This window comes from Melopsittacus undulatus, chromosome 7 (assembly GCF_012275295.1).
Source record: "Melopsittacus undulatus isolate bMelUnd1 chromosome 7, bMelUnd1.mat.Z, whole genome shotgun sequence".
NCBI classification, from domain to species: Eukaryota; Metazoa; Chordata; class Aves; order Psittaciformes; family Psittaculidae; genus Melopsittacus; species Melopsittacus undulatus.
In genome coordinates, this window is record NC_047533.1 from 45,621,658 (window position 1) to 45,634,389 (window position 12,732).

General features: G+C 39.1%; 1 protein-coding gene across 6 annotated transcripts in view; it reads right to left on the bottom strand.

Moving 5' to 3' along the window:
• The window catches only part of TRIM2 (tripartite motif containing 2), a 120,345-nt gene that overhangs the window by 75,441 nt on the left and 32,172 nt on the right, over positions 1–12,732 (bottom strand). The window contains exon 1 of one of the 6 annotated variants that reach the window (XM_031048760.2): positions 11,512–11,599. The exons of 3 other annotated variants lie outside the window; for them this stretch is intronic. The gene's annotated coding sequence lies outside the window, so the exon portion shown is untranslated. Of the gene's footprint in view, positions 1–10,183; positions 10,288–11,347; positions 11,437–11,511; positions 11,600–12,732 lie in introns of those variants that run through there. 2 more of the 6 variants (XM_031048761.2, XM_031048755.2) reach the window with 2 other exon arrangements.

A 12,732-nucleotide genomic window follows, 5' to 3' on the forward strand; every position in this document is an offset into this window, starting at 1 on the left:
CTTGTGGGATTTTTCAAACAGTGCCGAAACATCTCTTGGCTATGATTAGCTTTAGAGTTCACAAAATATTTCAGAAGGACAAATGTTTCAGCTTTGAAGCAGACCTGCATTCAGAGTGTTGGGTACTTCCAGAAAGAGCCACTGATACCGACAGCACACACTGCACCCTAATTTCAAATTACAATATGACTTGTCTCCAAGGAACCCTTTTCTAGATAACAGTAAAACATTTCCAGCAGTATCTTTGGAACAGTCAAATTGGTAGGAAAAAAGATACCATCTCCTTTATTAGGTATGGCCTTGGCAGTGTGGGCTTGTTCACAAGGAAAAAGAAAGAGCTTCCCCAGTTCCTCACACTTCCCTGTGGGCTGAGATGCCCCTGCTCACACAGACGAACTCAAGGGAGGTATTCAAAAGAACTCTTTTGTGAAGAACTTGCTGTCGGAAAACAAATAGATATGATTAATTAGAAGACTGCCTGCAAGATAACAGTGCCTCATGCTCCCATTATAAACCCTATTCATCTTGAACTCAGCGGTAAATATCCCATTTGCTTCTTTGGCACAGAATTAAACCTCTGCATCAGCAAGAGCAAAGGATGCTCAGAGACCAGGAGGAATTAGCAATGCAGTGACCTTGGTTCAAAGAAAGCACTTTAATATGTGCCTTCTTTCTAAGCATATGAGAACTCCTGCTGATTTCACTGTCACATCAATGAGGTCAGCCATGGATTTATCCAGGAACTAAAAGGAATTAACTCCCTTCACACACACTTACCCTGAATAATGGCCAGAGTGGTCTGTGCTTCGCAGTGCAGATGTGACTTGCCCCTCCCACTCCCAATGTAGATCAGCAGTTTACCTCTCCTTGAATGAGACTACCCATGCATTTTATGTCTGCCTACTTGCTGAATTCGAGTGAAGGGGATACCAAGACAAATGCTATACCCAGCTTACTTCTACACCCCTTTTCCACCCAGCATGCCTAGAGAAAGTGTGCTAGTTATCCAGCATGTGGAAACACTTAAATGATTTAAACACTTGAAATGGAACTGTAGAGGCACAACAGAGGTCAGAATCATTCACCTGAATGAACAAATGCTTTTAAAAGATGGCAATGTGTACTTACAGAGGCCTACAAGCAAACACAACAGTCCAAGTTTTCAGTATCCTCACATAACAGGCTAGTAAGTGGGAATTTTGATGAATTCCAGATGTTTGTATGTCAGGTTCCTGGTGATTACACATTCCCCTATAAAAACAGGGCCACACTAGCTCTCAAGAAGAGCTCTGTTATGGTGATATTCTGAACAGTAGGAGAGGGAAGAAGGCCTTAATATCAAAAGACATTACAAACTTCAACCAAGCAGGAGAACCCAATTAAAATATAAAAGTCCCCTGATCCAAGGAGCATATGGCTAAAGCTGCCATGTAATCAGAACAACCACCCCCATGTCTGGATTTAATTATGTCATGCAATTTTACAGCAGCCTGAGAAAACTGAACTGGGATCAAAACAATCCCAAAATAATTCTTCAGTCTAGCACACATATAGGAACCTGGGTAAAAATGGTTACGGACAGTAGCAGCAGAGTGAGCCTACAAAGATTCTTAATAATGGCAAGAACAGCAAACAAGTCTATAGACAAATGGCTCACTGCAGAGTGAAAGCACCAAGGCTATCACAACTTTCTGTCTGGTCTACAGAATTCAAGCAAACCCACTAAACTAATGCATACTGAAAGAACTGAGTTATTTTCAATATGCTCTCATTGATTTGAAAAGAGAATTAATTCATGGCATGCTAAAATGTTTCAGAAAGATTTTGTTATGAGTTCTGCATGTACTTAAATTTTCCATGAGAAAATATTTGCATGAGATTTGTATAGCAACTATAAGTTAGGGGGAAAAATCTACATAAGAACATACTCGTAATTAACATGGAACGATAAAGGACATGTCTGAGAATTAAACGTTACATTTATTTTTGTATTTAATGTGAATCTAAAATCAAATAAATTGCATATTTTTATTTGCAAACAAAGTGCCTAGATAGATTTCTTGCAAATATTAACTGTGTTGTAGTCTTTTCAAATATTACATAGCCAACAAAGAAGTGTGGGGATATTGTATATTCTATCTCAAGCAAATAAATAAAGAATACACAAAAGCAACACTACTGCTATGTAAATCAATAAAGGTTTTCTGAAGACTTTTGACAGAATGAAATAAATGTTAATTTCTATAACCTGGATCCAGCATCACTATGCTTTCATAGTAATATGAAATCAGTTCCAGCCCAGTTTGCTTTTTGTTCTTTTATCTGTAATTTAAAAAACAAAACAAAACCAACACATTTCTTTCAGCTTTCAGTCTTGTTATTGCTCTAAAAGTAGTGAATATGCCAACTTATTCCTTGAGCAAAGACTCCCTTATTTCTGTTAAAACAGTCACAGATGCTTGACTGCAGCCCAGTGCTCTGCCAGGACCTCTGTGTTGACCCTTCCTACAACACAGATTAAATTATAGCTTGCATCCTGTGATTCTATTTGCATGCAAGGAACAAAATCTGTTGTGAAGCAATATTGCATAGTACCCAGTATTTGGATGAAAAGCAGGCCTTGAAAATTTATGTGCATTCACTTGTGCTTTTCTGCATGCTTGTCAAGATCAGCAATGTGCCATGTTTAAAGGAGGCTTTGATAGGATTGTTGTTTGCTCTTGGTTGCTTTCTGACTCAAACTGAAAAAGATCTCAGAAAATGAGGCAATGATAATTGCAATATAATTGCTAAAATTAAGCAATTGCTTGGATTAATGCAGTAATTTCAAAGCCATATTTCCTGGACATTTTAAGGACAGGTTAAAGACAGCAAAAAGCACATGTCAGCCAGAAAGGAAGCTTATCTTGCAGTCAATCCCACTGGAATCCCTAGATATGACAATACCTAAAACAAAATACATGTGAACCCCTTGATATTCCAGAAGATTCAAGAGCAGTAATGCACACAATTCAAAATAACAGGACAGAGACACTCTGTAAAGGAAATATTTTGAGATTCAAAAATCTCTTTAACTTTTGAATAAGGGAAAAAGTTCAGTTTTCCCAGCAGCATTTCAAAAAATGAAGCTGAAGATCTGTGGACCAGTCCTTTTGTCTCTCACTTGCTTCCTCACCTACAGTAATGTCAACCTCTACAACAAGCTCCGGTGTATCCATCTTCTTAAATGGGAAAGAACACAGAGAGATATTTAATACCATCCTCAACAGAGTTAATTACCATTCACAGTTTTTCTAATAAATCTTCTTACAGCTATGGTTTTAAGGAACCTTCTTGCTACATGGAGGTACTGAATGCCATGATGTCTGCCCAAAGACGCATTTTGGTGTCAATTGTGCATTTTTAGTGCATTTTGGTAATATCATCTGTATGCATGGTAACTTGATATTTCTCCATTAAGTGACCCTGCTTGCAGCAGTTAATAGGCTGACAGTCTCACAGTTCAGGTGATACTTCTTTGTGCCAGACATCTGCATCATTAAAAAAGTCAGCCAAAATCATTGAGTTAGCTGAGAACAGGACAAAACCCAGATTGCTTTGCATGATAAAAATTCCAGTGCTTTTATTTGGGAACCATGATAATCCTCTGCTTTGCAGTAGGAGCCTGAACATTAAACAATAAGGAAAGACTTTGTTCCAGAAAATGTCTTTTTTAAAATCACATGAATATGTGCACTAACTTCATTGTGTCCTGATGCATACCTGTGTGATTTTTGATGTGATACAGGTACCTTTCTTTGTCCTTATATTTAGTCTTATTATTTGACACTCATTAACAGAATTACAGAATTACACAGAACCACAGAATGGTTTAGGGGGAAAGGATCCCCTGGAGTTATCTGGTCCATCCCCCCCTGCTGAAGCATGGCCACCTAGAGCCAGTTGCCCAGGACAATGTCCAGTCAAGTTTTAAGTATGTCCAAGGATGGAGACTTCACAACCTCACAGCCTGCCTGGGCAAACTCTGCAATTGCTCAGTCACTCTCACAGTTAAAAACTGTTTCCTGATGTTTAGATGGCACCTCTTGTGTTTCAGTTTGTGCCCATTACCTCTGATCCTGTCACTGGGCATCACTGAAAAGAACCTGGCTCCATCTTCTTCACCCAACCTCCCCCTTCAGGTATTTGTATACATTGATGAGATTCTCCATGAGCCTTCTTTTCTCCAGGCTAAACAGTCTCAGGTCTCTCAGCCCTTCTTCATAGGAGAGATCCTCCAGTCAATCATCTTCATGGTCCTTTGCTAGACTCTCCAGTGTGCCCATCTCTCTCATATACTGGGGAGTCCAAAACTGGACCCAGCAACTCCAGCTGTGGCCTCATCAGTGCTGAGTGGAGGGGAAGGATCACCTCTCTCAACCTATGGGCAACACCTCTACTAATGCAGCCCATGGTACCACTCACCTTCTTTGCTGCAAGAGTACTAATATTTGAAGAAAGTCTGCTTTGGGATGCTAGTTTTTAGCCAATGAAAGCCTTTGTCCTCTTTGTAAAAACAATTAATGGGTCAAGTTATATATAACAAGAAGAATATAAGAATAACACACACCTGGATTTGGGCACAAATTTTTTGGTCAAAGAGAATGGAAGAAACTAGGTGAGAACAAACAAGGCACATACTACCTTTGTGAAAAGTATTTTCTTCTTCATTTATAAGTCTGATTTCTCCTTTCTCATATAGCAAGCCTCAATCAGCAATTACAAAGAGAAGAGTGATAACATGTGAGGAGGTAAAACAAGAAAATCCATTTAGATAATTTGTTCCAAGAAATAAAATAAAAAATAATAAATAATAAAAAAGAACAGAATCAAATACTCTGTAAAGTCCTCCAGAGATTTCAGTACTGCAGCCAAATTTACATAAAGGGTTGCACTAGAGGTAGCCTTAAGTATAAACCTTGCAGCAGACAAAGATATTAAGCAATACACGTCTAATTCAGTTCAACAAAAGAGAACAGATTAAATTCACAGGGCACTGAAGGAACTTCTCTGTCATGAAGTATTCCCATAGGCAGCTCTCTTAGAAGACAGCAACTTTACATATTGTCCTGCAAAAATTTCCCAACAAAAAATACTACTCTTTTTACTGCATATTGTGCTAACACAATTTCCCCACTGTCAGGGCTGTGCCTTTCCTATTTGCAGCTATGTTAACCAGCTCAAGACCTCATAGTGGCCAAGAATTGGACTTTGCAGGTGAGTAATAGTGGAAGGGCTTGGTCGAGACAGAGCCCTGTTCAGTGAATGAAGCCAAGTGAATGGAAAAGACTCCCCTATCACTGTATTTCTCCAAGTTGGCTCTTAGTGGGATCATACTTTGTCTATAGCAAATAAAATTGCCAACAATTGTTAGTGGCAACAATTAAGCCATTCATCATGCCTTTCAGAAAATGATGGATGGAGTTTCTTGTACCATCCGCACCCCAGCTGCACTCTTTATCAATTCCTCCGTCATGGAAGTTGTGCTATTTCAGCATCTGCTCTGAATCAATAGATAAACAAACCACTGTGGACTTCTTTGTACACATGCACATTGACAGACAATTCTGTAAAGAGACAGCAATCCACTGACTCAGAGAATTGCACTGTGAGTTGATAGGCAGCCCTACAACTATTTTAATCTCCATACCTGATTAAACCAATCAGTCAAAGGTCTCTCTTGAGCTCTCTTTATAAACACCTTTATTTAGGTAGATTACCTGAAGCACAGATGATGACATAGTCATGTTGTGCAACTTCTTGCTCTGGCAAAATCCAAACTTTCCTCAGTGACAGAGGGGAAGCATATTTACTGGAAAAGGCTTTCCAGACAACAAGGTCAGAGTAGTGTGAGGATTTCTACGGCTGAAGGATCTAAACAATCATTTTGCAGTTCCTCCATAAATCAGGGTTGCATAACATCAGCTCTTATTTCTCCTAGGGCTAGCTGGCTGAGGATCAGTGAGCATCAAAGAGCTTTCTTCTTTCTGCCCTCCAGAGCAGTTGCAATAAGGTGAGGTCCCCTCTGTGTCTAACTGCCCTCACATTTTCAAGAATAAAGCAAAGCAAAACCTTTCAGAAGATATTTTAAGGACAGAACCATTTTTTAAAAGCACTGCCCTAAGCTAATGATGTGGTCTTTTGTTGCCCCAAAGGGATAAACTCTTATTTCCAGAGAAATAAATATAAGTGCTTTGCATAGAAGTCCTCCCTTACCTACACTCTGTGATGCTGACCAAGAAATGAGCATTTCTGTAGAAAGAAATTAGCTGTGACTATTATTTCAGTGCATGAACAATCAAGGTCAAAAATAAAGGAAACCATCACGAGTATCCTAATAATTACAATGGATAATTACTTTTCTCATCAATAATTATTGATTTCTAGAAGACCTTTGAGGTCCATAGCATGGTGTTCATTATAAGCACTGCAGAAAGCTATCCATGTTACAGGTTCACTCTGTTAACTCTCCATATGCTCTTAAAAAAAGCTGAACAAATTATCTCATTCTCATTTTAAATTGCACGATCTTGATCTCATAGAGAAAAAGAGCATGCTGGCTATCCCTCCTGTAGGAACACTGACAGCTGGAAACCTTTTCAGGGTAAAATTTTGCCATGAGAATACGCAGTATGAGTTAGATTCACTTTTAGGATGGCTGCATCTTGGCCCAAGGTTGATTATCTGTATTGTCCTGGGAACTCCAAACATGCTAAAATAATTTGGGTGATAGTTGATCTAATTCTTTGATCAATTTTCAGCCTCACTGCTTCACCTCTACATAGCAATTACCCAAGGCCTCAGCATTAAGTGATGGCGAATTTAAAATCTGTCTGAGGGCTACACATACTACAACAAAGCTGTAACAATCTGTGGATTCTGGTATGTTAGTGGTGCAACACTCAGAATGTCAAAGGAGTCAATGTCCTATATGTCCAAAAACCTAACCCTGCCACCTTGGAGGAAGTAATTCTGTGCATTCTGCCAAGAAAGAGCCAAAGGCATATATTCTAGTGAATCTATTTTCACCCAAAGACGAATGGAAGCTGGTTCATTACAATGTATTCAACAGAATTAGCTCATGTATGTAGGTTCTCTCAGTTCTTAAAAAGACCCCTTGCATGAGTGAATTTCCACTGAATTGAAGAGGAGGAGGGGACAGAAGAAGTATTTGACTTTTTTTAATTACTTCCCTAGATATCTAAAGGTTTCTCAAAAGAACTGAAGCCTTTAAATTAAGGATACCCATCTTTCTAAATGATGAACAAGCTCTGATGATTCGGTTATTTGTGATTTACTGCCTTTAAAATTAGGTCATTACTTTAAGGAATGCTTTGAAATATGTGAATGATATGAGAGAATTTTAGAATGTTCTTAATAGTAACCGGTACCACTCCTCAGGATTATTTTGCCTTTGACCTTCTAGCTTATCCATTTGGGAATCATATTATTGTCTCATAAAAAAAAGAGGTACCTGTCTTAATATTCCTGAACTAATGAGTTCTGCAAAATCCTTTCAAAGTACTAGCTAACCAGATTGATAAACTACTTCTTTATCCATCCAGATCAAGCTGGACTTATGATTGATTGCATGCATGCAAACAATCCTTCAGAATCTTCAGACTCTTTCATTCATTATTCTCTGTATGGAAAAACAATAAATGGGGGAAAAAGACATTTGATGAGAACAATAGCTCTTCATGTTTGGCAGCTTGCATTCACTTAGATTCTTTCAATTGCTTTATGGAAGGGACAACAGTGACATTATCAGAATATATTTAAATTCTAGTTGACACCAATGCCCACAGTTAGTGTTAAATATGCCACCACAGTCAATGCAAAAAGAACATTACTATTGCAAAGCACAGTTTCAAACTGGAATTAAAAAACCCTGGAAAATTCAACGCATTTTGTCTTTCCAGCTGCAACTTCGCCCTCTGGGATCCTTTAGCTTTTTTATTCTTGCATATGCAACTAGGTATATGACCTCATAATAAAATCAGCACTTAGAAATCATAGTGGTTTGCACAATAGAAATTTCCAGAAAGAACAACTGTGAAATTTTCCCAACTTTGTCAGTTACAATGCTCAGTTAAGTTATAGCTTGTTTTCCTATACTACAGTCTTGCCTCATGAAGGATGATCTGAAGAGTGTACGAAGTGAATAAATGAAATATGTTCAGAATGGAATAGTGTATTATAGTATGGCTTTGTAAACTGTAGAGTTGTTTTTACTGATTTTAGACAGCAGATTCAGTCCTAGTTTATGGGTATAAAAATACCACATACCTTACACCACATTGTTCAAAAAGGTAACATTAAATGTATCTGCTTAGATGGGCAGAGAGATGGGAAAAATTTGGCTTACAGAAAACACAGATAAAGACTCTTATCCCACATTATGACCCCCACTGTTCACCTGCTCGAATCACAGTACATGCCCCATGACAAGTCAATTACTGTCTGATGGCTGTGTGTCACGTCAATAATTAACATTGAAATTTAGATCCTGTAAATAACCACAGGTAAACATGCTTCATTAAACTTAATTATTAATATTACTACCTTAGTAATTAATTTTAACAAGAGTCTTATTAACTTAGTAATTGTCAATAGTGTCTTCATGATTTTAAGGCAATCTTCATTGGTGGCCCACAGCTATTTTGTAATTATAGTCATGTTTTGGTCAGTTGAGTTAACTTCAATTAACATACTTCATTAACTTAATAGCTAAACATTAACAGCCTAAGGGAGATACTCCAAGTGAATCAGTAAGACAGCTTTGAAATAAGGTCACAGTAAGTGTATGCTATTTTCTGATTTCAATTCCATGGAATTTCAAGCCCGTGTCTAGTTTGTCTAGGCAAACTCTGGTACCCTGGTGACCAATTCAGTTATAACATAGAATTACTGATGTCTGTATCCTGAATTCAGATAAAATGCCCTAACAAGAAAGGTAGTAAGCTTTTTGCATTTCTTTTTTTTTAATATAGCTTGTAAGCAATCTGGGCCAAGGATTACCTTCTGTCTCTATACACTGCCTAGCTCAGCAACCTCCCAATAAAAGTGTCCCTAGATGCTACAGCAAGAGTAATTTCTCTACACTTTGGGGACTTAGGCAGGAGTTTTCAATGTTTAATCCAGGCAAGCAGTGGATTAACTGCCTTCAGCTGAAAGCCTACCAGCTGACAATCCTTCCCGATGCACATGGCATTTGATGTCTGCCATTTTAATATTTTGACATTTTTGTGAGAGACATTATCCTGAAAGGTCACCACTTGTCTCAGCAGTTGGCTGGCTGCCACCCAGCCTTGGGGAACTTAGTTCCACAGCTGTCATCAAAAAATGACCAGTTTTTCACAGCTAAATTTCAGGGAAGCTATGAATTTCTGACTCTGTATGAGGAGAAAAGCAGACAAGAGGAAGGACCCTCCAAAATCACCTTTCACTTGCTACAATGAAGGCAGGCATTTCTACATACAGATCTGTAAGACAGGCTGAAATATTGCAAAAGCAGCATATAAACAACAGATTGACCAAACATACCTGTGTTATAGCAGCATTATCAGGGCGTTATACCATTAATAACTTTAGCCATCTCTGTGTAGCAAACAACATAACATATATAGTCTCCCCCCCCCCGTCATTTAATGGCAGTCACCTGTTAACTGTGATAATGACATTTTCACACGGTTCATAAAAAGCTTACAGTACCGCAATGGTCCCTAAGAAATAACAAGATCTGTAAATAAAGCAAGAAATGTGATAAGGCAACACAAACTGGCTACAGCCTGCACTTCTTGTGCAGTTAATCTGACATTTCTACTTGGTACTGATCACAAGCAGATTTCATTCACAGCACAGTAAGAATTCACTAACTATAAACTCAATATGACAATGGCACTATAAAAGCTTTCAATTAGAAAGGAGAAGAAAAAACAATACACTGTTCCTTCAGTGCTATGAGACCAAAAAACACTAACAAATACCCATTCTTTTCCTTACAGTATCACCATAACACTGAGAAACCTTTGACTCTGCTTCTTCCCAACCACCTTACTATCCTGCCTTCAGCCACAGAGCAGATAAAGATCACCTTCATGTACAGACAAAGTGAGATTGGTGAAAAACATGCATTGCTCACCGTGCTATGTTCATCGTCCTTAATCAGGTCAGATACAGACTTACTGGTGCCCCTTATGATGACTATTTGTTTGTGCTTCTGATAATAAGGTACTGTTGAGTTTCTTAATGAGAAGTCCGAGTCTGCATTTATGGATTTTTAAAGAGAAGATTCCAGATGAAAACCACCATGGCAGGTTTCTCTCTCATGTGCTCACAAACCACCTATCACTGCTGAAGTATCTCTCTCACTAAATCTAGTATTATCTAATCTAAGCAGAAAAACATCCCTCTAGAAGTATCTCCTGCACTTGCTTGGCTTCTCTCCTCACAGAGCAGCAAGCATCCATCCCAGAAAGCAAACACAACTGCAAACTATTTGCTCCCGAAAGCTTTCATGCATCCTTTCTCATCAGTAGCTCTTCCACTGAAAGGCAGAACAATACTGCAGAGAAGCTTTCCTTGTCAGGATGTTTTCAGCCTTCGCCTCTCTGCTTTTTCAAGCAGAAGACTGAGGTACAAACCCTAATTAGCAATCTGAAAGCACTATGTAGGCAAAGAATACTTACATTTGCAACTGTATTTGTGATATTTGCGCACTGATCCAGCGACTCGTGATTATAAAGAAGAGAAAGAGCTTTTTAGGCTGCCTTTCAAGCCTTGCAGCAGTGAAAAAAAGGCTGTTATCTGAAAGCTACTCATTTTCTATATGCTGTGCTCTACTTGCTTCCCATGTGCATACAACACAGCTGCCAGATTTAATAACCATGTCAGCCTGCTTTCCCCTTAAAGCAGCAGAGAGATGACAGGATGAAGATGAAGTAGCCAGTGCGTTAATCTGTAGTTACGGCTGCACTAAGCCTTGAATGAATGTCATGGGTTTATTGCCCTTGAAGGAAAAAAATCAAACAAATCAACAGTATCTGTGAAATAAATGTGCAAAAGTATTTCAGAAATGTTAACCCATACTTGCCTCTGTGACATTAAAGTACATTAGAGACATTTCTCCTTTTTCCCTCAGTTAGTAAATCCTAGGACTTAATTCCTTTTTACTACCTCCTGATCTTTCAGAATGCATTTTTCCTAGCAGTGCATGCTTGTACCCCAAAAGAACAAAACATTAACTGACAAATCAGTTGAGCATCACTCCTCTCTGGTTCCTTTCTGGAAGGAAGGAATTCCATACCTGTCTCTCTTTGCTGTCCTCTTTCAGGAAAAATACAAGTTAATGAAAAAGGGGGAAGATTCTCCTTTACCCTTTAAATTCTCCCACGCGCAGTGGTTCCTAGAGCACTGGATTTTAGCATCTGATGTGGTCAGTTCACCACCACAGTGAAGCATTTGCCATACCTCCAGCTGCAAAACCAGTTCCATGTGAGGGAAGGGTGGACAGAGTTTACGTGACAAGAGAAGGTGCCAGTGATGCAATCAAAACCAGCAAACTGAAAATAAGCCCAGAAATGTTCAGTTGAGTTTGCAACAGTGCGGGGATGCCGCAGAGATCATATGACATCTGTGTGTGTCTTTTTCCTCTCATTTATATTCCCTCCACTTCCCTCGGAGGCACCTGTCTCAGCGGGGAGTGGTTTCTGTGGAAACTATGGACAGTCAGTTTTCCCCTCGGCAAAAATGTTACTATGGCAACCTTACATAATGTATATGGCCTAGATTCTTCCTTTAAAATAATCCAGCACTGATATTCTCATTATAAAATGAGAGCAGACTGGGGAGCGGGTGGAAGGGGGGGAGAAATGTAGTTATTTAAAAACTGCATTAGAAATGTGGGATAAAAAACCCCAAATGGTATTACAAATGAAATGGGAGTGCAGGGGGCACTGTCATTGCATCAGTCACAAAGACAGAATAATTTGTGAATTCCAGTAAACAAGGTCTATTATTTAGCATGTGTCGTAAGCAAGGCAGAAGGGAAGCATTTACTTGACATCCTGGATCAATATAGGAATCAATATTGCATCTTACAGAGTGGAGTTTTTTTCTGTGTGTTTATTCTTCCAGCAACCAGGACTTCACTTACTGACATAAGCCCATATTCTGCTTACATTTATCCCATTCAAAACTGAAATATCAAAGTCACTTACTCTACATTATGAAATCATGCTACATTAAAACTTGAGGAAGCTCCTCAAAGGAGCTGCATGAGTCAGTGAGGCATAGCGTGCAGTGGAGCAGAGGCAGAAAAGGCACACTGCTGTTTATACAACTTTCCTCTCAGCACAGAGGAAACAAGCCTGCCCACAGCTACAGTGGGGAGAGCAGATCTGTCAGATCAGATTGGGCAAGACAGGGAGGTTAGGGCCCCCATAATGGGACTGGGTAGGGTGGGGGGACTTTGCCTTCTAAGTCATCAGCTGAAGACCTGCCTGTGTTGGGAATTACATGAAGGGGTAGTTACATCACAGATGGTTTGTCACCACTGTGAAATGGGTAGGTAGATGTCCCCCTCCCTATCTGCAGCCACCCTTGCAGATGACCCTTTTATTGGAAATATAAATCAAAAGTCAAATGGTTAAGAAGGCAGTTAAACTGCCTGTTTACCTCTATGCAAAATCA